Source organism: Otolemur garnettii, unplaced genomic scaffold (genome assembly GCF_000181295.1).
Source record: "Otolemur garnettii isolate 467f Iridium unplaced genomic scaffold, OtoGar3 scaffold00309, whole genome shotgun sequence".
Lineage (NCBI taxonomy): Eukaryota > Metazoa > Chordata > Mammalia > Primates > Galagidae > Otolemur > Otolemur garnettii.
Window position 1 is genome coordinate 505,361 of NW_003852704.1, and position 25,342 is coordinate 530,702.

Consider the following 25,342-nt stretch of genomic DNA (forward strand, 5'->3'; position numbering starts at 1 on the left):
GTATTAAATCTGACAGACTATGGTTGATTTTACATATTTCTGTTGCCATCTATTAGGCTAGGATCCCATCTAATTATCAGAAGGCAATTTATTTTTCTCATTCCAGATTCTTAAGGAGACCCACATTACAGTATTTATATAGAGAAGATCTCTGAAATTTGTGAAGAATATAATGAAAGACATTTGTGAGTCCCCAACTAACATTAACACAAAGTGCTTATCACAAAATGTACCACGACTAAAACTTCTCAGTTGAGTTGCTCCTGAGAGACCTGGGCTTTGTAGAACAAGGGCATAAGACTGAGTTAATAGTAAAACTTGCTAGTTAATTATGAATCAGAAGAGTTGAGCTACCACTCTTAATTCTCCTTCAAAGTACATGATTATGAATCATTTTCTTCTCAGATAGGCAGATTTCATCCATGTTAAGTGCTTTTCTTACCTAAAACTTTTCAGGTCTATAAGCAATTTCAGCTACATAAACTTCACAATAAGAAAATAAAAATGCATCTTGAAAACCTCAGACCAAAATTTGGTTCACCTATTATACGGGTGCTTCTTGATTTATACAAATTTTGAAGGGGCAACTCAGTTTGATAAAGTCACACTTTTTTACAGAAGCCATATAGTCTTTTACAGGTATTTATAGTTAACTATTTCTCTAATTTCCACTAAAGGGTTCATAAGTTACTTCTTTTATTTATTTATTTATTTTTATTAAATGATAGCTGTATACATTAATGCAAACATGGGGTACAGTGTAGTGTTTTCATATACATTGAAATACTTTCATCAAGCTGGTTCACATAAATTTTATGTTGTTTGCATAGTCATTGTGTCAAAACATTTATATTCTAGTTCTAGAAAAGTTCACTTGTACCCTTGTTAGACAGATATATAGGTGATCTTTCCGGTCACCCTCCCACCACCCAACTGCCCTTCTCCCTTCCCCTTCCCCTTCCCCACCCCCTCCCCATATTCTTGGGCTAGAATTAAGTTGTATCTTTCATTTGAGAGCTATAAATTAGTTTCATAAAAGGGCTGTGTACATTGGATACTTCATGATCAATTTTCACACTGAGTGAAACAACACCTGAAACCCATTGAAGTTAAGGTCATTGAATGGCATGTTTATAATGTCACTCAAGGCTGGAAAGGCAGAAAACGTTCTATGAGTATTATAAAGTAATAAGAGAAATGTAAAGCTGCCAGATGTTCTTTTTCTTCATGATTCAATTTTGGTACATTGTATGTATCTAGGAATATATCTATTTCTTCTGGTTTATCTAATTTGTTGATGCATAATCATTCAGAGCAGATCTTATGATCCCTTCTATTTCTTTGACAACAGGTATTACATCTCTTCTTCTCAATATTTTGAATCTCATCATCCGGCCTTACCCATATGTAGCAGCAAAAGTGGGTCTGACTGAGAAGATCTGAAAACCCAACCTAAAAAAATTAAATGCGAGCCAGGCGTAGTGGCTCATACCTGTAAGCTTAGCACTTGGGGAGGCTGAGATAGGTGCTTCAGCTCAGGAGTTCAAGACCAACCTAATCAAGAGCCAGACTCCATATCTACTAAAAATAGAAAAGCCAGCTGGGCACTGTGGCAGGTTCCTGTAGTCCCAGCTACTCAGGAGGCTGAGTCAGGAGGATCTCTTGAGCCAAAAAGTTTGAGGTTGCTGTGATGCCATGGCACTCTACCCAGAGAGAGACAATGAGAGCCTGTTTCAAGCAAAAGAGAGAGATTAAAAGGGGTATGTGGATTGTCAGGAAGGGGATAATCAGAAGGCATGAGAGAAAGTTTATTAAGGATGTGGGAGAACTTTCATCCTGATGGAGTGGTGGCTACAAGGTCATTGACTATGGCTTTCTTGGGGAATGGGGAGGAGGCCAAAGAAACTATTGCAGGACCCCATCACCATGTGAGTTCTATGAAATTGGAATATAACTCTTGAGTAAAGACTGCATTTTCTTTCTTTCATGAGATGTTGGATGCTGAGGTACACCTGCACAAAGCAAGCTTTCCCACCCATACCTCAACCTGACCACCACATTGCCTGTGTAGCTAAGGAGCTCCATGGTTGCACTGGTGGAAAGAATATGATAATTGCAGAATTTTTACATCTCAAAGACTTAACTACACATATGTTTTTCTCCATGAAATGTATAATTAGCCATTTCTTGTGGAAAGAGATTATATGAAGAATTTGGGCCAACATTTGGGTGGTTAGTGTGCACTCTCAGGCTGCAGTATTCCCTTCATCCATTATGCTCAGATAAAGACTTTTTTTGAAAAAATAATTAGGAAAAAATAAAAGTGAAAAAATTAAATTAGAATTAGTTTTGCATTCTATCAATAGCAATAAAAAAATTACTGGAAATACTTCTATAGAGAATTTTTCAGTGTTACTTGACCTTGTATTCAGCTCTTACTGCAATAAGAAAAATGCAACAACAGAAAATTCTTGGTACACAATTAACCATCCAGTGTTGTAACTAGCTAGTAGTTAGAAGACATCTTTGAAAGAAAACAGTCTGTGTTTAAAAATTTTAGGCTATACACTTCCATTTAAATATTATTATAGTAAAATGCTTAAATTCCAGACCTGTATTCTTCCTAGTAAGTTAAACTATGCATTCAAAAGTTCCAAGATAGATTCCTGTTCCTCTTTCATCACTACAGAGCCTTTCTAACTTTTAAACTCCTTTGAAAGTCAACAGAAATGTCATATTAGGTATGAAAAGAAATCAGAATCCAGTGAATTAATCCTGAGGAAAACCACAGCTTCTACAAATTTTATTTCATCATTTATTCCACATTTTACTTGATCTTTTGAAAGGAACAATAAAGGTCAGATACACCAGTAAAGTTTCAAATGTGGCAAAATACACCCGCAACACACACACATACACAAGTAGATCTGGTTAGAAAACAATCCAATTTTAATTGTTCTTGTTGATGTTAGTCTATGCAAGCATAAAATTTGCTGAAATATTTTGAGAATACTTAGTCCATGTCGGACAACATTTGGCAAGAAAATTATTCCTAACATCATTGCAATTGTTTAATTCAAGTATGCTTCTGACACACATAGGTGAGGAGTGGGAATGAAATGGCCCTAACATTTGTGAAATGTCTCCATTGCACACTACCCACTTCATCATGCCGCTGCGAGTCCTGAATGAGTGGTCACTCTCATTTTACAGGTAAGAAAATAAAATCTCAAAGAGTATAAGAAAATTATACTATGTCCTACAACTGAGACCAAAATGTCTGTGATTTTAAAAAAATAAATCTGTATAGTTGCTTCTTAACCAACACACAAGCATTTGCCTTACAAGTAGCAAGGGTTTATAAAAAGCCCCACCTCACCAGAGCCAGTTCCAACTTCCTCTAAGAATGCCCAGGCCCAGAAAGCCCATGACAGACACAGTTCACACAATATTAAGACTTGGAGATGCCAAGGATGTGTAGTTTCAGAGGAAAAAAGAAGGAAGGTCCCTGAGAAAATTTGTCACAATTAAGAGAGTGGGTCTGAAAATATTCTCTTCAATTCTTTTGTCTCAAAGTATTTTTCCCCTCACATTGCCTCAAATATTGTATTCACTTCTGTGTCCTGAAGTTATGTATATCACAGGTGTAAGGATATATAAATATAAACACATTATTAGTCATTTGTATATCAATAAGGATATTTTTAGATTGTTTCCTTTATATTTCCTTGAAATAAACTAAACTGAGAGAATTAGAGTTTTGACTGTGGAAGAAGACAAGTCATGTTGGAGCATGGAACATGCTGTGGAGATCACAGCTACCCTGGGGTTACTCTGGCACAGGTCACTACAGAGCAGAAGATTATTAGATGTTGGGAAAGAATAGTAGAGGTATGAAGGGAACCCAGAAACAGTCCTCCAGGGAAAGTTTTATGAGAGTGACTTAAGTTTTAGGAAGCAGAAGACTTGGATGTGAGGCCCCACTTATCCTTCATCCACACTTTACTAGGGGCCTCAAATTTAGACTTCTATGTTATAATTTAAGGCTTTCCTGACTTCCAAGAGTCCTGGATGAATGCACTTTTCCATGTTTTTCTCTCATGAACAATGCTTATCTTTACCTAGGAGTGGAAGTTAGGATTGTCTAATCCAACTACATTACAGATTAAAAATGTCTTTTTGAGTTGGATGTGGTGGCTCAACCCTATATTTTTATCACCCTGGGAGGTTGAGGTGGGAGGATCCTTTGAGTTTGGGAGTTCCAGACCATCGGAGCAATAGCAAGACTCTATCTCTACTAAAAATAGGAAGAAAAAAAAAAATAGTTGGGTGTGGTGGTACGCTCATGTAGAAGCTGAAGCAGGATGATCAGTCAAGCACTTGAACCCAGGAGCCTGAGGTTGCTGTGAGGTAGGTTGATCCCATAGCACTCTAGCCTGGGCAACAGAGTGAGTCATTTGTCTAAAAAAAAAAGTCTTTCTGCAAGCTTGAGAATTAAACCACCAATTATAACTATTTCTTTATAAAAATATATCCCATATTTGAAGCAATTGCCTAAGGGACAAAAATTTTGTACCAAATATAAGTAGCTAAAAAAGTGTAGGGCTTATAATTTAGGCCATCCTGAAGTAAAGGGATGAAGAAAATATAATCAAACATAATTTTTTGCTTTTAATCTTATTTAATTTAATTACCTAATTTATTTATTTTTGAGATAGACTCTCCCTCTGCTACCCTTGGTAGAGTACCCCAGCCTTCTGAGTAGCTGGGACCATAGGTACCTACCACAGCACTTGCCTAGTTTTTCTATTTTTAGTACAGACAGGGTCTTGCTCTTTCTCATGGGCAATCCACCCACCTTGGCCTCTGAGAATGTATGACTACTGGTGTGAGCCAAACACACATGGCCCCTTTTTTTTTTATTATTATTACATTCTCCACCTGCTTTAGAAAACATTATAAGAGAATAGTTATCAAGTAGGAATAGTGATATTTTAAATTTTTTTATTAGTTTTCTTTCACTCTCCTTGACTGGGGAAATTTTGCTTAGAAACAAAATGCCTAAGTAACCAGAAGAGAACACAGAAAGATTGGTACTATTTTTCCAGATTCTATAATGAAGTTCTTGAAAGAATTTCATATGGGTATATTGAAAGGAGCAGTGAATCAAGAGCTAGGAAACATGTATTGTTACTCCAGCCTTGTTACTATCAGTCTAGAAAAATTCTTTCTGGAGTTGCTTAACCAACTCATTGGTTACCAGGTGTTTGATGTCAAGAACAATTCAATGTTTTAAAAGAAATATTCTGACAAACAAGTGATTATTTTATATATTGTTTGACAAGGATAGTAAAAATAATTATCATATCTTTCACTTTGACATGAAATAATAATGTGAAAAATTTTAATGAATAAATAGAGCCCCATAAAAGCTCATACCATTACAAAGTTCTTATTTTTCCCCAAACTAATAAAAACCTGGTAAGTGGCTCGGCACCCATAGCTCAGTGTTTAGGGTACCTGCCACATGCACCAGGGCTAGTGGGTTTGAATCCAGCCTGGACCTGGTAAACAACAATGACAGCAACAACAACAAAAATAGCCAGGGGTTGTCGCAGTCACCTATAGTCCCAGCTACTTGGGAGGATCACTTAAGAGAATCACTTAAGCCCAAGAGTTTGAGGTTGCTGTGAGCTGTGACACCACAACACTCTACCCAGGGCAACATAGTGAGACTCTGTCTCAAAAAAAAAAAAAAAATGTGTTAAGGATCGTCATTGTTCTTCAGATAGCATAGTCTTAATCTACCTGTTCCTCAGTCTCTTCTCTGGAAAATAATAAAGTTATAATAAATAATCTCAAAGATAAATTCAGATTTTAAAATTTGATTTTATGACTAATTCATGAAAGGACTATCATTTTTTTCTTAAATGAATATAACATACAGTTTTTACCACAATCAAGTTCAACATAGGAATAGTACAATGAAGTTTGGGGTCATAAAGTCTTTAGGCATGATATCCAATCACCATATATAATATGGAATCAACCATATCTATGTAATTCTTGAATTAAATATTTTTCTATTAAATTCAGTTTTGGGAAAAATATCTCCCAATCTCTTTTCATTTCAAGGAATAATTTATACCTAGGAAAATAAAAGGGAGTTCAAGTTACATCATTGCCTTTCATAAAAATCCTTTAGTGGATTGCTGTGGTTTATTGAGCATTTACTATGAACCAGGTACTATGCAAACACTGTCATATTTAATTCTCACAGGAATTCCATAAGGAAGATGATATTCCATCTAATTCATATGTGAAGGCTCCAGATGCTAAAAACAAGTCCAAAAACTCAATGTTTATGGCAGAGATGGGATTTAAATTTTTCTTACTATCAAGCTATAGGGTGTCTCAAAATTTACCCCTAAAGTCACCATATATATATAGGAGAAGTGGAAAATTGTAGCTAATCTACCTTTATTAACCAAATATTGTCTACATGGTGGCACTTCTTTGTAAAATTTTGTAAATATTATACTTTGTAAATGAAAGTACATTTAGCTATAATTTCCCATTTTCCCTATGTATAGTGACTTTGGGGGTGACTTGTACTTCAGCTTCATATCTCTACTTCCAAAATTCACACCATTAAGCTTCTTTTGAAATGCCTTTGTACATGCTAGTTTCTCTCCCAGAATGTTTTATCTTCCACTTCTTTTTCCACAAAGCTTTCTCTATTACATTTCACATGCTAAACCTTTTATACCTCCAAAGAAATTGGTCTCTCCTCTTCCAAACCCTCAGAGAACTATATTTATATCACTCCTTTGGCATTTTTCTTAATAAGCTCTAGCATTCTCCCTTATCTTTTTACCTTCCCCTAATGAATGATAGATACTTTTAAAAGTGTGTAATGTCAGCCTTACCAGAATATGTGGTCAGTTACAATTTGATCATCTCATATCTCAAGAAACATGAAAATGTAAGTGACAAAAATTAGGAAAAAAAAATCTGTAAGGATTTTGGAACTGCTTTTGAGCACTAAAATTTTTTGTGTAACTGGAGCTATGTTGTGACCTTGCCAGGTTTTTCACTAGTCATTTTATTGTTCCAATGCCATATTTTTACATTTTCAGTGCCCAAGTGGGAAGGGAGCCAGTCAGCCCCCATTCTTCACATAACCTTTCTCAGTCTTTCTCTGTCCTGAAGACAGTCACAAGAGTCTGCCTTTCCCTACATCCAGTACAAGAGAAAGTCCCCAAAATAAAGAATTATCAATGATTGAGAAACTGAGTTTTTCTCCTTAAATTTATCAACTAGATATATAATGCTCCTATGATAAAATATTTCAAAGTATCAGAAAAGGTTTTTCAGAACATGTGAGTGTCAGAGGTAACTGATCAAAGGAAAGTAGCAATGCAATGAATTTTTGTTGTTGTTGTTTGCTTTCAAGCCAAAGAAGTAAAACACAGAAGTAAAATCTAGACATCCAAATGGGAAATGGGAACATTTGAGAGTGCTGAATCCTACCCTCTAGATCACCATGGAGAGTCAAGAAAATAGGAACATTTGAAAGCTGATATGTGAATTTATGTGACCCTTGAATATGTCTCTAAGCAATTCATAGGACCCCTGTACAGTTCTTATTTCACTAGTTCTTAAAAAAAAAAAAAACACTAAAAAACTCTTCCAAGTTTGTACGAAATGATGCAGAAGAGAAATGCTTGATTTGAAATACTTTAATGGGCAACATGCTCAGATATTCTATTATGGTTATCAAGATAGAAGAATAATAGGTTCAACTAACTCTAGACTGTCTAGCTCTTTTAGGTTAAGTGGTTTAATATAGAGAATGGTTTTTTAAGGTAGGCATCTGAAAAAGTGTAACCTACCATTTATTATTTAAAGTATTTCATAGATTCTATCCAACAATATTACCAGAGTGACCTAAAAATTAAAAGGAAATACTATAGTAATTCTAAGTCCAAATAAAATGTTTTATGTACAGCTTAACTGGACCCATTTTGAATACCACCATGACATCTGTGAACAGAAGTTTGAATGAGAGTGGTCTCTTGTTTCTCCTTAATTAAGCATTTTGGGTTTTTTCTTCTTTCCTACTTCATTCATTAAAACTATTAATGTTGATGAGAGGAGACAATAATCTGGGAGCTAGAAAGGATTTGTCTTTGGGTACCAATAGAAATATGCCCCAAATGAGATAGAGTAGATCTGAATTAAAATGGGTTAGGTGTCTTCATTGTAATCATGTGAGCAAGAAGTCAGAAAACTAGAAATAAGAATCTGGGATTTAACATTCAAAATTAAAGTTTCCAATCTTGCTTGTGATTCAGAAAAATCTAAGATGTTACAAGATGTGAGAGCATAAGACTCTAAAGTCTGTTTCATACTCAACTTCCAAACAAACTTGGCTAACTTAATCTCAACTGAGATTATTAAAATTCTCATTGTGCTTTGTCAAAGAACAGTTGGTTGTAGTAAATGTTTTTGTTTCTTATTTCTCCATTCTGTTACATTGGTATATGTCTCTACTTTTATACCAGTGCCATGTTGTTTTGGTTAAAATAGCCTTGTAGTATAATTTGAAGTCAGGTAATGTCATGTCTCCAGATTCGTTCTATTTGATTAAGTTTGCTTGTAGTAAAATTTGAAGTCAGGTAATGTATTGTATCCAGATTTGTTCTATTTGGTTAAGATTGCCTTGTAGTATGATTTGAAGTCAGGTACTGTGATGCCTCCAGATTTGTTCTTTTTGGCTAAGATTAATTTGTCTATTCAGGGTCTTCTTTTTGGTTCCAGATGAAGCATAGAATTATCTTCTCTAGATCTTTGAGATATGATGTTGGTGTTTTGATGGGGATAGCATTGAATCTATAAATCACTTTGGGGTATTTTGAACTTTTTTTTTATTGCAGTTTTTGGCCGGGGCTAGGCTTGAACCTGCCACCTCCGGTATATGGGGCCAGTGCCCTACTCCTTTGAGCCACAGGAGTGGCTCCTTTGAACGTTTTAACAATATTGACTCTACCAATCCATGACCATGGGATATTTTTGCATTTGTTTATACTGGGGAAAAGAAGGCCTGTTCAATAAATGGTTATGGGAAAACTGGATAGCAAGATACAGAAGAATGAAACAGGCCTCCCATTTCCCACAGTTTACAAGAATGAATTCAAGGTGGATAGATGACTTAAAAATAAGGCATGAAACAATAAGAAATCTATAAGAAAATGTAGGAAAAACTCTTCTGGATATTTGCCAAGGAAAGGAATTTATGACTAAAGCCTCAAATGGCAATAAAAGAATGAATAAATATGGCTTAATTAAATTAGAAGGCTTCTGCACAGCAAAGAAAATAATCAGTAGAGTAAATAGACAACCTACAGAATGGAAGAAAATAGTCATATACTATACATACAATAAAGGCCTAATTTCCAAAATCTACAAATAAGTCCAACAAACCAGAAAGAAAAAAACAAACAATCCTATTCAAAAGTGGGCAACCAAAATATGGGGAAAAAGAGGAGGGAGAGTAGCAGGGGAGGATGGGTGTAAGGAGGGTAACTGGTGGAACCACACCTATGGTGCATCTTACAAGGGTACATGTGAAATTTACTAAATATAGAATATAAATGTCTTAACACAATAACTAAGAAAATGCGGTGAACGTCATGTTAACCAGTTTGATGAAAATATTTCAAATTATATATAAAACCAGCACATTGTACTCCATTAATCACATAGCTATGATTTAATTGGGAAAAAAAAGTGGGCAAAAGACATGAAAAGAAGCTTTTCAAAGAAAGATAGAAAGATAGACAAATGGCCAACAAACATATGAAAAAAATGTTCAACATCACTAATTGGGGAAATTTAAATTAAAACCACAATGAGACACTACCTTATCGCCCTCAGAATGGCCATTATTAAAAAATCATAAAACAATAGATGCTGGATGGATGCAGAGAGACAAGAACAATTATACAAGTTGGGGGGAGCTGAAAATTAGTATAACCTTTATGGAAAACAGTATGGAGATTCCTCAGAGAACTAAAAGTAGACCTACCATTGGATTCAACAATACAATCCCATTACTTTCCACCCAAAGGAAAGGAAATCATTGTACCAAAAAGACATCTGCACTAGAATGTTTATCAGAGCACAAGTCAAAATCCCAAAGATGTGGAGTCAACATAAATGCCAATCAGTTCATGAGTGGCTGAAGAAAATGCAATATGCATGTGTGTGTGTGTGTGTGCGTGTGTGTGTGTGTACATAAATATACATACATCACGGAGCACTACTTAGTCACAAAAAGCAATGAAATAATGTCTTTGATAGAAATTTTGATGGAACTTGTGACCTTTTCCTAAGTGAAGGATCTCAGGAATGGAACAACAAATGCCACATGTACTCTTTAATAATTGGGAGCAAAATGATGTGCACACAGAAACATGAAGAGTTATAAAGGACATTGGAAGCCAAGAAGGGGGATGTTCAGGGGGTTAAAGGGAAGGAACTCAGCCACTGAGTTCAGTGAACACTGTGCTGGTGATAGACACACTAGCAGCCCCAAATGAAGCATTATACAAAGTATTGATGCAACAAAACATTTATATACCCTTAGTATTTTGAAATAATTTTTTAAAAAATCAACAAAAACAATCTCATTATATTCATCATCCAGGAATCAGAAAGTAAAAGTTGTAGGTCTTTTAAGATTAGTAAAAAAGAAATCAATTATTATAAGGAAGAAATAAGTGTTAAAAAAAGTTTTCACATCTGAGAAATACAAACTAAATATATATTATTTTCATACATTTGTAACTTAATTTACTTGAAGGATGAATTTCTAAGTTGCCAAGAAAAATATAAAAATGTTAAAAATATTTTAATAGATATGATAATCATTGAAACATACTCATGTTTCTGATATGCTTCCCACAAACCTTCACCCCTGGGATAAATACCAACCTGAAATAACATGCACTTGGCTCAGATTTTTGTGGGTATTAGGCACTTGGCTCAGATTTTTGTGGATATTAGGCACTTATATAGTAGCCTTCATTTATTTTGAAAGCTGAAGGTTTGGTATTGCTTTTAGATGAGTTGAAATATGATTTGATGAAGAATGGAGTTCCCAACTTAACTACTGTCTATTTTGAATTTAATGGCTTATTTTATTAATAACTTCCTCATATAGGCAGGCTCAACCATTAAAAAAAAAAGTCGCAGGTTCCTAATTGGACAGTTAATCCTATTTTTTGCATGGCTAGTCAATTTAGTACAGTAGGAATCAGAGCAAGTGCTCACTGAGTGAATTAGTTGAAGTATTTGCCCTTAGTTTTCTCAGTTCCTATCATGTCGAGATCCTGACATATATATTGTCAGACAAGCCTTATGGTACAGAAGAATGGACTGTAACTTTAGGGAAACTTGGGAACCCGATTTTCTCTAAAGTATTTTAGTGATGGTGCAATCATTAGAAATATGTTTATCCACTCCTTTTATTTGCTTTTGAGAAAGAAAACACTTCCTGTAGATTATATAAATCATCATTTACATTAACGTACAAATTGAATTTTCAGATGGCATAAAAACAGTTCTGCAGGTGAGTTGTCAAAAGCTGAGGCAAGATTCAAAAAGGAGAATTGGAATGCAGGAGAGACAAAATTGCTGATTTCAGAACATGACATGAGTCTGCCTCTTGAAGGCAAAACTCCCCAGACAGAGATCTTCTAGAAGTTTCTTGCACTGGAGTAGTTAATACGTGAAAGTAGCACTAGGCTACTGTGTTAAGAATTCTGGAATCAGATATATCATTTTAACATTTATTCACCTTTCTTACAAAGTCACCTACTATATAGCAATACTACACAAACAGCTCTCATGTTGCTATAAAAGAACAATGGGCATCAGCCTGCCGGGGCTTCTGTCCTCTATCTGAAGAGACAGCTTTTATCCTGAACCAAGTTCGTGGCTGTAGGTGTATATGGTGGTGGGTCAAATGACCATTAGGTAACTTAATCTCACCCTTGGGATAATAAGGAACACAAGTAATTACTAGAGGTTTGATGTTCCTCATGGGTTGATTTGGAGCAGATAGCTAGCAGTATTCACAGAGATGATTTAACCCCCTGGCAAGCTCCCAGAATGACTTAACCTTATGTCATCTAGCTGAGGTGTGATGTAGGCTGGGTGACCATCTACAGAAAACAGAAAAGGAAAGACCCTCAGGCTTGTGGGACTAAGATAGACCAAGAACAGAAGGGATGACAGTGCCATTCCCTTTCTGTGTTTGCTCTACAGGAGACCCAAAGGTGGGGTAAGCATATCCTGATGGCCATCTCATAGATGCTGTTTAATTTTCTGCTTTTAATTCCCTTGGTTCAAAGTGGAGATTGGTGATATATAAAGTGTAGGCCCCGGAAGGGTTGGCTGTGGGGGTGGGAGCTGTTCGTTCCTAATGAACAAGAAGGTGAGGAACTTGTTCAGTGCACAGGACTGGTAAGTAGACAAGCACACTGATTAGTGGTGCTGAGACCTCTATGGATGAAGGGAGCAGCCCATTGGCACATCTTCTGGCTAAAGCTCCTTCTCACATCACTTTTGAGAATTATCACTTTGATAATTTTAATTCAAAGAATCACTCTGAAAAGTGCATATGATACAAACAGTATCTTCAAAATTTTGTCTCACTCTCTGGATAAATTATAATAAATACCAGGGACTGCTATATTAGTGGACCACAGGAACCACAGGTTCTGTATCTGCAAATTCAACCAACTGTGGGTTGAAAATACTTGGGAAAATAAAAGCACAAAACAGATAACAATACTGCAATAACAATAATGCAGATAAAACAATATAGGATAATACTTATTTATATAGTATTAACATTGTATTAGGTATGAGAGATAGTGTAGAGATGACTTAAATTATACAGAAGGGTGCGGGTAGTTTATATGCAAATACTACATTTTTTTTGCTTCTTAATGTGCTTAAGATTATATATATATATATTTTACATATACATGTCTTTATTAGGTTTCCACTTTTTGTATTCATGAAATTAAAAATGTTTAAAATTTAATAACAATAACAATGTTTAAGATAAGGACTAGAAACCAAAACCTTGTAAGGAACGAATGAAGATAAATACATTCAGAAAAGAAATCAGATGATCACTGCATCGAAATATTAAGCAATAATAATAATAATGTAAAGAAAGTAGCATTCACATTGTCAAATAAGAGTATGTGTATTATAGAACTCTTTGACTCTGAGGTTCAGTATTTTTTGAGACTTTGGAAAAAAGAAAATAATAAAAAGAAGTTAACTGATGATTCCATACTGTAAATACTACATTTTATGTAAGAGACTTGAGAATTACCATATTTGGGTATCTTCTTGAGTCCTGGAAGCAATCCCCTGTAGATACTAAAGAACAACTGTATCCACAACTTAACAAGGGAGGGAACTAAGAAAGTTGGAAGGTATCAAACTTGCTTACACAGATAGTTAGTAATGGTTGAAAACTGGTCTGAGCACTTTAAGATCACACCACTTTGGACATTCTTGGAGCAAATGATATATGATGCATTCTATTTTATGTCTGATTTGCAAATACTAAAATCTCAGAGATTTATCAGACTCTGTACTCTCCCTCACTTATAAAGGAGAAGGATATTTTAATTCTTCAGATATTTCTCCTACCATCTTTGATGTCCCCCCTTTTGTTACCTAAGGGCAGACTTTATTAGTCCTATCTGGATTATGACTAAACCCCTGGAGTGGTCCACCTACCACCTCACAATGCCTGGAAGTTGTGAGACACTTTATAAATATTGACTGCTATTATTATTGATAGTCTAGACCATGTCTTACATAAATAAGGCATTCAATGCATACTTTATGAATTTATACACAAATTTTTTTTATAAAACAATTTTCAAACTAAGTTGCAAGCTAGAAATACAAATTAGCTAGTTTATCTCTACAATTTGTCTTTGCTTTCTTCCCACCACAAAGTGCATTAGCTCAGTCAAATTAAAGAATGACTCTGGGAAGGAAACACTACAAACTAAACTTTTACCCCCCAATTCAAAATTGATGTCTAACCTCCTTTTCCCATTGCTTACAACCCTTTTAGAGATACTACAATGTCCTTTAGATATTTTGCTGTTTAAGAGCAAAAGAATGAGTTCATGAATATCTGGCCAGAGGCAAGTTTCTTTGCCCAAAACAACTCAGCTTCAATTCTCAGTGCTTTGAGGAAGATGCTGAAAGTTGACAGGAAAAAAAAATGTACTAAGACCTGCCCAAACAAATAACTGGAAATAAAGAAAGTAAAACATTAGAGATGGGCTTGCAGAGTATCTATATGCTAGAGAAGACAAATTCTAGAGGTTAATTCTGTGAATATACCACTAATTTTTAGACTAACCCTTTAAGTGGGCTTTAAAATATACTAACACAGACATTCCAAATTACATATGGCCAAAAATGTCATTACCTGAACCTGATACTTTTGTGCCTTTCTAGAGTGGCAGTGGGGATCCTGGAATAATGTGTACACAATTTGGCCTTCATGAAGCTTCCTGGAGGCTTCGTAGAACACTATTGAAGTCATTTTCTCTCTCGGTCAAGGCATAGATTAAAAATTAAGTAAGCATTTGTAGCAGGTAAACTGATTCTGTTTAATGAACAATATTGAAAGATATTATTTTTGGCCAGTTCTTGGAATAATTTGAGAAGTAAGGAAGGAGGGAGAGGGAGGAAAAAAAGACTTTGAAGAAGGAATGAAAAGAGACAGCGAGTGAGAAACTATTTTAAAGTAATATTTTGTTTTAGTTCAAAGAGACTTTAAATCATTTTTTTCATATTGTAGATGGCTAAAGAAACTTAACCTAAGCCATGGCTGTCAAAGAAAATCCGCATGCACTCAGTAGTTTCCAGCAAGATGGTCTAATGGTGAATAAGACAGTGAGAAGGGTCTGACACTTGAAAGGTCTTTGACAGTCTGTGGCTGATTGCTGATAGTGTTAGAATAGACTTATTATCAGCGTCTATGCACCTTATCAAAATGAACATGCCTCTTTGAAAATTAAAGTCTATGAAAAAGGACATCTTGTATCTCATTTTTGATAGTTTTCCCTAAAATGCACATTTTATAAAAAAAAAAAAAAAAGAGGAGCAATGCCTTATCATTTAAAGTACTTTTCCTATTGATTAAGTTCTTTTTCCTTTTATGCAAGGGGTGGGGGCAAAAACTCGTGAAATATCTAGGGGTAGAGCCAAAAGCACATTGTTGGTATTATTCAACACTAGAATGGGAAAATCAGCCCACAGTATTTTAGATTTGAAACAAGGAGTTTCATAAACCAAAAGAAAAACACAAACAGTAGGGATTTTTTAAGCTTTCTTTGTTTGTTCCTTTGTTAATATCTTGCTCTGCTAGGTTTACAAATCCTAAATAAATAGAAATTAGTGCTCCTTCCTTTGCAGTCCATTTGCTTTAGATGTTTGCCTTGAGGGACATTTGTGTATTCTGCTAATGGCTGCAGCAGAGTGCTGTCTCATTTTCATTCTGGCAAAAAAAGGCCGTCACCATGGTTACAGTTTCATTTGCTAGAGAGAAACTGATGGCTGTTAGTGATCCCATCATAAGCAACTTCTGTCAGATTTCTTATCAAGTAGACATATTTTGACAAAGTGAAAGATAACACCGTAATAAGAGAACTGAGTTGCTACTCTATGTAATGAACCATTTAGCATTAAATGAAATGTGAAACCACATTTTAAAAACTGAAGGTGGGGAGAAAAAGTAATATTTATAATTTACACACACACAAAAAGAATATTCCATAGTAGAGTAATGATAGCTTGTTTTCCTTTGTTGTCACAGTAACTCTGCCTGGATAACACTGATTTATACTGGGAGTTTCAGCAAACCCTGGGCAGCTTGCAGAGGAGGAAGTTAAGCTTTTACTTTAACCATTTACCTTAGTGGTGCCCAAGGCTATGCTGGGAGTCAAATGCTAGGGTAGTAGGTCAAAATATTCTGATAAAAGATCCAACCAAACATCATAGCTAATAACAGACTATAATTTTTTCTTATACTGCAGAAAGAGTATTGGAATCCCAAAGTAGATAATCAAAATCAACTGAAGCACCTTGTCCATGTGTGATATTCCCAAAAGATGGCCACGATGACAAGTGCTGATAGGACCACAGAGAAACATCTATTCTGGAGGTTCTCATTCAGGCAGCAGCAGCAGCAACAGCCAGAAACAGTCCACAGAGAGGGGGGCAGAGAGTTAACAACAGAAAAATATGAGTTTAAAGCCATCAGGCAAAGCCCCTGACAGTGTGATCTATTGGCTTGTGCAGTGGGCATCTAATGGACACAAATGATGTTTTTGTAAATTTAAAAGTAGAGAATACTTAGGGAAAATCGCCTAAGGAAAAGTACGAAATGTCTTCATTTTCTGACTTTTACAGTTTGACTCTGTCTTGGCCTGTAATTTAATCCAAGTGTTGATAAGCAGAGTAGAGATATCATGTCCAAGAAAACAAAAAAATAAAGATAGACTTTTAATGCAAGATAAAAGGATAGAGTTTCCCCACAACTACCATTCCTGATGCCACTGAGATATGGAACTTCTTATTAAAAATGCTTGTTTGGGGGCAGATGGGACCTGAAGGAGGATCCCTTGAGGCCAAGATCTTGAGGCTGTAGTGAGCTATGATCATGCCTGTGAGTAGACACCATACTCCATCGTGGGCACCTTAGGGAGACCCCCATCTCTAAAAAATCATAAATAAACATAAATGCCTATTTGGAATATTCTCATAGACTTTGGTTGTGGAAATGATAATAAGCTGACGTATTGCTATTTACTTTTCTGTTTATTATTTATGTGATATTTTTCACTACAAATAAATGAAAATACAGTAGAACCTCTGTAAGTTGACCACCCAAGGGACTATAACAAAATGGTCAACATAAAGAACTAGGCCTACAGTACTGCTATGTATGTGTGGTGCATGTCCAGTCTATGAAAATTACGTCAACTTAAGGAGGTGGTCAATGTAAGGTGGTGGGCAACTATGGAGTATGGGATAAAATACAGTTTTGAAGTATATTCTCTTCTTTTGCAGTCTTAAAGAACGATTGCTTTATTTTATATTGTTTTATTTTATATGTTATCTTATCAATGAGGGCAGTAATGTGATTAGGGAGTGCAAACCTTGCCCAGAAGTAATGTGGGTGGAATCTCTTTCTGAGCAGGTGTTTTACACTTTGGAATATCTGTACCTATGATATATCCACAGACGTGTGCATGGGCAAAGAAAATCATAAAAACCACCAGTTGTGAGTCTGACAGAGAATCATCAGGTTAATAGCCAGTAACAGAATTCTACTCTAGCAAAAGCCATCTGCTGACAACCATGTACTTTAGAAATCAATGCTCTTTTTGATAATTTTGAAATTATCAGTCATTGCCCCTTTCTGTAAAATATACTCTTGCAAGAATTTTACCAAGTCACACAGTATCTGCACCTTTAAATATCCATTTCTGAACACCTTGAACACTGCAGAGTGACACAGTGTTTTTAATGAACATAAATATAATTCCTTATTTATGTTGCCAAGGGAACCTTAAAACTCATGTAGTCATTTTTCTTACAAGGTTTAGAGGAATGTTTTTCTTAACATAGTCTAATTTAAAAGATATATCTTATCCTCTCTGAAGCCACTTGAGAACAGGGATCCTGGTTTCAAAGTTCATGTTGTATCAGGTAGCTTACTACACAAAATAATATATTATTACATTTTAATTGAAAAAAAAATACTTTAGATTTATACAGCACAAAAGAGTTTAAATCACTTTACGAATGTTCTGTTACCAACAGCTTATCTACATTTACCTAACAAAACAGTAACAAATCAAGGCTATACAACCTGCAATACAAGTTTTCCCTCAATTACAAAAGAGCATTGTTCCTGAAAAGTTAAACATAAATCCCAATTTTCCTGGTCACATGCAATAAATTGTAAATTGTTTGCAAAAGAAAGAATATTTTCAACTGAAAAAGCAGTAAGCAAAGAAAAGAGTAAGATGGTACATGATCCCTAGCTGGGCTTTGTCCCAAGGACATCTGCTGTTGGCATGGTTTTCAGTGTAGGAGAGGAATTCCTGGAATCAAAAATGCTCAATTTAATACTTCTTTCAGATAAAGATAGATCTCACATTGCCTCTCTGCCAGCTCCCAACATAAAGCTGGCTGATCAGAGAACCATCCAACTTGGAAAACAGGAACAATCATAGCAGGTATTGACTTTTAAAACCTTCATAAACTCCACTCTAAAAAAGCACCTGATTAGGATTATTTTGAATTATAAAATAAACTCTTCAGTGCATACTTACATTAATAAAGAGGACAAACGATACTTTGCACAGAGAAAAATAAACATTTAAAGAGAAAATGTAAACCCTTGAAAGATTCTCACACATCCTTCAGAATTGTCATTGTTTTATAATAGGGGTAGGGAACAATTTCATGTTGGAAGGTTGCATTAATTTAGTGGTAATCAAATAACCCCCCATTCAAGACCCTTCAATTAGATACAATTAAAAATGTACATTGTTTTGTAAAAATCTATTATGTACTTAATAATTTCAGAACATGAAAATCATTTGTTAATTTTCAAGTTAATCCTTTAATGATTTTGTTGTGTCTGTTTTTTCTCAGAAAGCATTTGACCGTTTGGTTACCGCACAGAGATTCATAGTTTCAGTTGATCCTCTAGATGGATACCAGACACTTGCAACCTTAAGGGCATCTTGATTTGGGTTAAGTAGGAGAATGTAGATTTGAAACAATAAGTGATTGAAAAGAAAGTGTTTTTCAGGCATGCTGCTGAAGACATGGGTATTCTACTGCATTTTCCATATTTCCATTTCTTACCACCACCTACTGAGAGCACAATAAATTACATCCTTGGTTCTTTAGGTGCTTTGGTGATATCAACCAGGTGAGGCTGAAATGTCAATGTGAGGGTGATGTCATGATTCTCAAAGTCAGTGAACTTTTCTTTGTGTTCTCCAATTATTAACAATAGGTCTATAACTGCTTCATATTCTTCAAATTATCCTCATATCTTCCTGCTCACCAATGACCTTTGCTAACTGGGGAAAATGTTCATCTTTCATTTGAAACTTCCTTTTAAAGAAGTGTTTTCAAAAAAAGACAGCTTTTTTCTAAATGCTTGTAATTTTTGCCGCGTATCATATATAAATTTAGTTTCACCTCACAAAGAAATATTAAAGTTATTTTGATTTGGCATATCACACAGAAATAGTGCATTCCTATAGAAATTATCTTTCAATAATTCACATTGCTGATTTTTCTCTTCATAAAATTTAACTGTTTTCACAGACATTTGTCCCTGACATAGCCAATGCACTTTAGAATGATACTGCAAATCCACACTGAATAACTCATTGTTCAACTTTAGCACATTACAAAGCTGACAATGCTGTGTTTCACTTGCATGGATATAGTTAACAATACTTACAACTTGTAAAGTGTCACCTAAAATATTACCTTTAGCATGGATATTTTGTTTATGTAGGATACATTGAAAAAAAAGTAGAGGAACTGGATCTATTACACTTTTTAAACTGTGCAAGAATTCCTTTATGCTTTCCTGCCATTGAAGGTGCACCATGTGTACACACACTTACTAAATTTACCAAATTCCATCCAATTTCACAGCATTTATCTTGACAATTATTGACGATATTATATCTATTCCTCATGTTCTACTTTCAAGAGTGCCTAAAGTGTGTGACTCTTGGTAGCAAAGAAAGTCTTCTGTCATGAAGCAAGTGAAGTATAAAGCCTGTACTGAGGCAGAAGTATCAGTTGATTCATACAAAGTGATTGAATAACATTGTTTCCTTTGGAAGTTTTACATGAAGTTGTCTTTTTTTTTTTTTTTTGGAGTGAGAATATTTTATTAATTATATTCATTTCCAGAGAACAATAAATACAGAAATGGCAAGCAGTATATGTAACAGTAGTAGAAGTTGTCCTTTTAAGGTGAAGGCTAATTCATGCTGACAATCAGTTATGGTTTTCTTTGAAAGGGGCAGTTGTTTGAACTTTGAAACATTACTGGGTCTAGGCATACTACAACTTTGCCATTCTTTCACCATTTCTGCATCACTGAATGGCTTCCCTTTTCTTCCCAAGTATATGAGTTGCTTTATAAGTTGTTTCAGTGAGACTATTGCCCAGTTGTACTGCAGCTTGAAAGAATTGATGATTTCTGCAATAAAACCATTCATGCCTCTCCCTCTAATATAAAATATTTGGGTCCTTTTAAGTTTTATAATGCTAATGAGCATTGAATTTTTTCTAATGCTGAAATTGAAGTATCACAAAGCAAGCAAATCATCTTTTCTTTAGCAGAAACAAGATAATATTGCAATTCCTAATCCTTAAACAATCTGTGTTCTGCCTTTGATGTTCTCTTGGTCTTCTTTGACATGATGGGCTATGAAGCAGACAGAATTAAAAAATACTGTCCAGCTGTGCATTCTTCACAAAGTCCAGGTCAAACAGTAACACAGTACATCATTATCAAAAGCTGATAACAAACTGGTATACTTGACCCCCATAAAATCTCACCAACAATTTAGTCAGAACTAAATGATGTGCATAGCAGCCATCAATTTAGTTCTAATGGCTCTCTAACATTCTAATTGTACCAGTTTATCTGAGAGGATTATTTTTTTGAAACTTATTTTATTTTTTGTTATTTTAAATACATTCATTTTTAAAAGAAAATAAAAATATAAAAGACGAATAAAATGTATTAACAAAAATAGAAGGATTTGTTCTCTAAAATTTGGATTAAGTCAAAAGATTGAATTTAAGGAACCAGAGGCTACAGTTTCCCCACCCCCGTTTTAGAAGTTTCTATTTACCCACTTAAGTTTCGTTCTTCAAGTGTTGTTGTTGTTGTTGTTGTTGTTGTTGTTGTTGTTGAGATAGTCTCATTCAACCTGCATAGAGTGCTGTAGCATCACAGCTCACAGTAATCTCCACTCTTGGGCTTAAGTGATTCTCTTGCCCAGCCCCCCAAGTAGTTGGGACTATAGGTGCCTGCCACAATGCACAACTATTTTTGTTGTTGTTGTTGCAGTTGTCATTGTTGTTTAGGAAGACTGGGCTGGGCTTGAACCCTCTAGTCTCAGTGTATATGTGGCTTGGCGCCCTAGTCACTGAGCTAAGGGCATCAAGCCTTTCAATGTTGTTTATACACTTTATTTTTTAGACAAGTTTTAGGTTGACATCAAAATCAACAGGTACAGAGATTTCCCACATAACTCTTTGCCTCATGCATTCATAGACTCCATCATTATTAACATTCTTTGCCAGAGAGGTGTATTTCTTATAATTAATGAACCTATCTTGACACATCATTATTACCTGAAGTCAATAGTTACAATAGGATTCACTCCCCATGTTGCATATTCTCTGGGCTTGGAAATGTATAATGACATATATCCACCACTATACGCCATTCTGAGTGGTTCCACTGCCCTGAAATCCCCTGTGCTCTGCCTGTTCCTCCCTCCTCTTCTACCCAACTGCTGAAAACCTTTATCTGTTTAGTGTTTCCGTAATTTTGCCTTTTATACAATGTCATGAAGTTGGAATCACACATTATGTAGCCTTTTCAGATTGGTTCTTCTCATTTAGTAATATGCATTTAAAGTTTGTCCCTGTCTTTTCATGGCTTCATACATCATTCCTTTTTGGCACTGAATAATCTTACATCATCTGGATATAATACAGTTTATTTACCCATTCATCTCCTGAAGGATATTTTGGGTGCTTCCAAGTTTTGACAATTATAAATAAAGCTGCTATAAATACTCATGTACAAGCTTTTATAAGGGCATAAAAAATTATCAAACTTTCCTCCAAAGTAGCTATACAATTTGCCTTTCCACTAGAAATGAATGAGAGTGCTGTTGTTCCACATCATCACCAGCATTTGGTGTTGTCAGTGTCAGTGAATTTAGGCCATCCTAGTAGGTGTCTAGTGGTATTTCATTGTTTTAATTTGTGTCATTTCCCTGATGATAAATGATGTGATGCATCTTTAATTTGCCATCTGTACATCTTTTTTGGTGAAATGTCTGCTTAATGCTATTTCCTCAATTAAAAAAAAAATTTTGTGTGTATTAATCACTTTTGCAACAATGTTTTTTCTATTAATTTGCATAGTAAATGTATAATATTTCAACTTATTAGTATCATTTTACAAGGTAATACATTTTGCATGTTTTAAACAACTGCTTTATAATGAAATTTTAATTTACATAGTTCTGACTACAAGAAGCTTTATAATCGTTAGAGAATATAAAACTTGTACTTCATCTTGAAGTTTTTAAATAAAATTAGTGTTTTTTATTTCAAGGCATAGTGATAATTTAATATGCTCATATAATTTTAAAGATAAAATGAGTAAACTTGGGATATTCATCATGTGAAATATTTGTCTCTTTTTGCTAGCCCCATTGAAATTATTCTCTTCTAGCTATTTTGGAATGTACAAAAGATTATTAAACTGTAGTCACCTACCAAAATTAGTTCTTGCAAGCTTAGTATTTTTAAGGTATTAAAGACCAATTAGTATTTTTAAGGTACTAAAAATAAGAAAATTATTCCTATAATTTTTCTAATTTTTCATGTTTTCACTTTAATTAAATCATTCCTAGTTTTATTTAACACATGTACTTACACAACAACATAGAGGGCACATTTACTTACTGCATATTGATTTGCTGAAATTAGATGCCATGGCTTACTTAACATTCCATATTGTTGGGCAATTTTATTATTTTCCTACTTTTGCCATATTTCTCTGCCATGGACTTCCTTTTGTACACGGGTTTTTATTTATTGGTAATTTCCATCTAAGAAATTCCACAAGTGAGATTATAAAAGGAAAGTGAATTAATTTTCTTTTGACTTTTATTTTTATTTTATGTGGAATTTTTAAAATATTTTGAAATTTGTTTTTAACTTTTGGATCAATTTTTTGAATTTATTTTCAAATTTTCCTTTGATACTGTATTTCCTTTTGATTTTTTATTTCACTCAAGTTGTAATTAGGTTGTATTTTGTTTAAGCAGTTAATTTTTTTTAATGCTTTCTTCCCTAGTGATTGATTTAACCCAATACTTAATAAGGAGGAGTTCCGCATTTGCAATGCGTATATATGTTGTGAAAATATTTTCTACTTTATAGATTTCAAAAGAGCTAATTTTTGTATTTTTTTCTATTTATAATAGTGGCTATGTGTACTTTAAAGTTTTCTTAAAATATTGTATAATTATGTCAACATTCCCTTTATGGATCAATCAACAAGATCACACACAAAAAATGTGTATATATACATATATATGTGTATATATAAGTATTATATATGTATATCAAATTAATAACAATAATAGAATTGTACCCTTTTGTTTTAGGGAATAATGTTGGAATAGTTTCTTTGATAGTTAAGAAGGGAATAACTTTCTTAACTATAAAAGAAAAATATTTTATGGGTTTTTTTGTAAAGTGCTGTTCAAAATTTTCAACCTAATATTCAGAAGCATAATCATGCAGAATTTCAGAAACAGAAAATGATGATTCAGGATTTAAAGTGAATCTAATCCCTTCAGAAAAAAAAGTATCTAAGTCTTAGAAAAATATGATTAATAGTGTTATCAGAATCTGGAAGTGATTAGTCCTTAATCACATTTTCCTTTATTTCATCATAATTTTCATGTCAAACCCCCCTCCATCCCAATGTTTAGTAAGGCCCAAGAAAGTTTGTTAACAATTACATGCATTTTATCAGGCATCTTACCGAGATGTCTCTCATAGCATATACTATCAACCCACATAATGTACTGTTCTAAAAATACATACTCAAGATGAAAGATTTGATTGTCATCAAATGTTATTTTTGTTTCCATAATATTTAATCTATTTATTATAATTATAGAGGTGGTTTGCTTAAAAATATCTTTATTCATATTTCCAAAATGTTTGGGGTAATAGATCAATGGAGAAAAGGAAATTTGGGTTTTGGAAAATTACTTCTCATTTTCAAGCTGTAAAAAAAATAACTACAACCCAGTTACCCAAATATAGCTGTCTTAATTACTACTTTAGAAGGGCCAAAATTTCTCTAGAATAAGCTCATCCTTAAACCACAATTTTGCAAGCAACATTAAGAATAGTCAGTCACTTGAATTTTGCCTCTTTGAAACAAAGTTCTGAATTTTGTGTTCTCCTGAAAAGGAATGAAATTGGATGTTTAAACCAAAAATTAGCCAGAAGCATCTGTGGTTTGCCCACTCTGACTTCCACCTGAAAATGAGAAATTACTTGAAGGACTCAGTTATTCTACTTAATTTCTACATCATGATAAAAAATGGCTCCAGTTTTATTTAATATTGAGCAACTGCAGAACCCCATTTGAAAAATTATCCTAATCGAAGCTGGTAAGACTGAGATAATCTGAAAGGACATATATCCACAACATTTACTAAAAGCTTGCTAGTAACAACAAAAAAAGAGAGATAAAGAAAAATTATCCAAAGCATAAACCAAAACACTAACTGAACTACAAAGCTATGAAACAAGAAAAATATTGGAATGATGTCAACAAATCATTTGAAAGCAGCAGAACTTGGTAAAACCAAGAGAACTAATGGTATTCTTACTGGAATTTCTTTCTTCAGTAGGTCCTTGGTGTCTGGGATTCTAAAATGAACCCAGGGATCACAGATTAGTGGTAAGATAGGATTTATTAGCCACAGAGAAATATAGAAAAAGCACCAGAGCTCTTGGCAGAGGGAAAGAGCCAGGTCAGAAAATCTCCATCTAGCTCCTTTGTCTCAGGATATATGCAGCCTAAGGAATGGATACAGTCCCTTCTGATCAGACAAGGCAAATGAATGTATTAATGAATGGATACAGTCCCTAGGAAACTGTCCAGCCCTAGGAGACTTATGTGAAATAGCCAGGCCTAGGAAATGGGGGTACCCTCTTCAGCCTTCAATGGAGGAACCTTGTAGCATGGTCATTCTTGGCTTCACACTGGTTGATACTATACTTTGATATAAGAGGAAAGAAAAGGTGGCTTGAGCAGCAGCAGGCTGTGACATGGTCTCCCTCAACTTCTTAGGGACCCTCTCCACTGCACTTAGCTCTCCAGTCCACGCCTTCCTGG